Source organism: Octodon degus, unplaced genomic scaffold (assembly GCF_000260255.1).
Source record: "Octodon degus isolate 3935 unplaced genomic scaffold, OctDeg1.0 scaffold00128, whole genome shotgun sequence".
Lineage (NCBI taxonomy): Eukaryota > Metazoa > Chordata > Mammalia > Rodentia > Octodontidae > Octodon > Octodon degus.
Window position 1 is genome coordinate 6,431,030 of NW_004524704.1, and position 3,361 is coordinate 6,434,390.

At 35.7% G+C, this 3,361-nt stretch overlaps 1 pseudogene; it reads left to right on the top strand.

Annotated features, from left to right (window-relative positions):
* The first annotated feature begins 2,842 nt into the window (after positions 1 to 2,842).
* LOC111812548 lies at positions 2,843 to 2,970 on the top strand (annotated as a pseudogene).
* The last annotated feature ends 391 nt before the right edge of the window (positions 2,971 to 3,361 follow it).

Sequence of the window (3,361 nt, forward strand, 5' to 3'; positions counted from 1 at the left end):
TTTCTGGTGTTTTCTCCAAGGTAGATCATACAGATAAATGGTTGAATTTTCTGGAATTTAAAAATAGCTAATTAGTTAAATGTAGACTTTTAACATGTGTTACACATGTAGCAATATTTTAATGATTCTTTATTCTGACATGGGGAATCTCAAAGAATAACCACAAAATGGCTTGCACAAGGTGTGCCCATGGACTTAGGCACTGATAATGGCTTTTATCTAGAAAGTGTCTATCTGGTATCACAAATTTGGATTTGTTTTTCATTTTCAAGTATAGTAGAAAAAGAGGAGAAATAAACATCCATTCATTTATTTAGTACAAGACACTTGAGTGGAAATCATTACTAATCACTGTGACGCTAGTTTGCATGAGTGAATTTAACTAATAACTTAATAGAAGTCTGATTATAAACCAATGATCAGACTCGTCCTAGATTGATCATTTCTGGGTTTATTGTTTATAGAAGATGAATACAGAATAATGGTTTAAAAATTAATTAGTCAGTAATTATGTACGTTTATAGGGTATAATATAATATTTTCACAATTTGGAATGATTAAATCAGGTTAATAACAAAACCAATACTTCCCATACTTATCTTTTTGTGAAAAATATAATTTTCTGAGACATGATGATGGTGCTGTCATTTTATGGGAGAAAATCTTCATTCCAATGACAGCATGTTGTGTTCATGGTGACAAGATTTTAGAAAAAAACCAAGTACACACAACTTAGCATTTGCCTATTTTATTGCACCAAAGATATCATTGATGGTAAGTTGCCCCATTACTGATCATACAACTAAAGAAGAAAAATTTCTACTAATGCATGATACCTGCTTTTATATTAATTTGTATTTTATCTTGTATTTATTGTTAATACTTACTAGGTCATTTTGATGGGTTTTTAAATATGTCCTTCTTGAGCATACCTAAACTATGAACAGACAAAAGAGTACTAAGTGTTTACATTCTCATTGCCAAGACAAAAAAACTAACACCAGGTTAAAGAAGGAAAGACTTACTTTAGCTTGCAGTTCATAGACGTCTCAGTGCACAGACAGCTGGGTCCAAGGTAGGGTGACATGGAAGAGGGGCATGACAGAGAGGAAACAGTCTATGGCAGGGCAGGCAAGAAGCAACAGAAGGCCGTCTCTGCAGTGACCCATGTCTTCACACCCAGTTTCCCTTCCCAACATCACACCCAGGTATCAATGAGGCCTAAACTAGGATGACCATGGAGGCCTTTATATCACAATTTCACAGCTAGGACTGTTTAAGCTGCTAGACACGGATAAGAAAATATAACCTTCAGAGTCACCAAAAGAAGAGTATTATTATTATTATTATTATTATTATTATTTTTAATCGTAGGATTGGTAAATTCAAGGGCTGACATTCCAAGCAAAGGTTGATTTGGGTCCTTAAGCAACATCTTCAGTAGTATTTCTCTTGGGCTCTGTGTTCTCTATGCTGCTTTTATTTCAGGCTCTTGATATTGGAGTAAAGCTGACTCCTAGAAGGTATAGCCTTGGATTTTTTCAGTTTAGCAGCCACACAAGAAGTGGAACTTTTCCTTATAGTGCCAAGGTGGTTGCACATACCCTTGGTTCAGCCTGAGGTATGTGCCCACCCTCTATACAATGACTGTGACGAGAAGCTGGCGTATCCTATTCATGTTTGGCTACCTCTGGATCATATTTCATCTGAGGGCCAGTGAAATCAGAAGGTAATTTTTGAACCTCATGTTTGACTATGGGGAGAGTTGGAGATTCACAAGGAAAGACTTGGCCGAGGAAAGTCATGGTTACTTCATACATTTTAAGAAGTAACAATACACTAAGAAATATGTATGTGTAGAAAGTGTTTAAACTTATCTCTAAAAATCTTGTCTATAGCATCTGAGTCTAATTTAGTAATCAAGCACACAAATACCAAATATATTACATGCAGAGCAACAGCCTACCTTGAAGAACTACAGAAGATATAAATGAGATTAAGGTGCTTGGGCAGCCATCAAGGTACACATATGTCTAGAAAATATTTCTAAAATAGCTAAACAGACAAAACACTAGAGTGGTTGCATGATAAAAATACTGTAGAATGTGAACATTTGGGGGTCTGGTTATATAACATTTTACGAAAGGCTCCGGGCACATAGAGCTTTCATGTCCTCGTGAAAAGTAATACAGAAATAGCTATGAAAAAGGCCGCATATTCCATGTGGCACGTGAACACCACAAGACACCAGAGTATATTCATTTCCAAGATGGTGTTTCCTTCCCTTAATATGCAGGAAAAGGGCAATCCAGGGTTTCCTTAATGTGAAAAGTAGATACGCAGAAATGCTCAGAGACTATTTTGGAACCGTCAAGTGACTCCTTGTATCAGTTTTTAGAAGACAGTGCCATGGGCTTTAGGGGACACTGTGCCTGGCTTGATTTTTGTTTTATCTAAATTAAAATATTTGAACATAAGACTTCCAAAGGCTACTTACTGCCTAATAATACACTCCTACTGTAAACTGAATGCTTTGATATTTTTGAAATATGATTTATTTAATACATATAACATGTTTCCATAGTTCAAATGTATAATAATACCAGAGAAGCACTATGAAAACCTCTTTTCCATTTTTGCCATAGCTGCCATTTTCTGTACACATTTCTGTGTTTATTGATTTCTTTTCCATTTCTTCAGAGTTTATATATGAAAATTCAAGCAAAACAGATATTCTTCTACTCCTAATTCAGAAATTAATACAATCCTTTTAAAACTGAGTACCAAGCCACTTTTTTTAAATTTTGAAAATAATATTCATTTTTAAAAGTTAATATATGTTATTGCTTCTCAGCCTTTTGGCTAAGATCAAGTGTAGTAAGAGTTAATACATGCATTATGGGACACAAAAACAGAGAAGCAGTGATTCTCATCTTGAGCTAAGTATTCACTTAGACAAGAAGACTTTTTCCTGGGGGCAGCAAGAGGTTGCCAGCTTCTGTTCTGAGAGAATCAAGCAAAGTGATGAGGTAGGGTGCTAGCCTTTTTCCAACAGAGCAGGCAATCAGCTGTTGGGGACCTAGCTTTACTTAGAAAAGATTGGTACTGTGATACCAGCAGTTGGTGAACTCTTCCACTGAGATTATACCTGGAAGGAGAAATGGCCCATAAAGTAGCTCCTTATCAATCCTTCCCTCCAAATACTTAATTAGCAAGAGAAAGAGTCTAGAGAAGCTCCAGCCTAAGGATGTTCTCAGGAACAATAGAATGTTCTAGAAGGCTGTTGGGAGAAGGTATAGAAATTTAATCATGATAAAGCCTAGTCCAGCTGTCTTATAAGGAAAAAAAAAAAAAACAAACG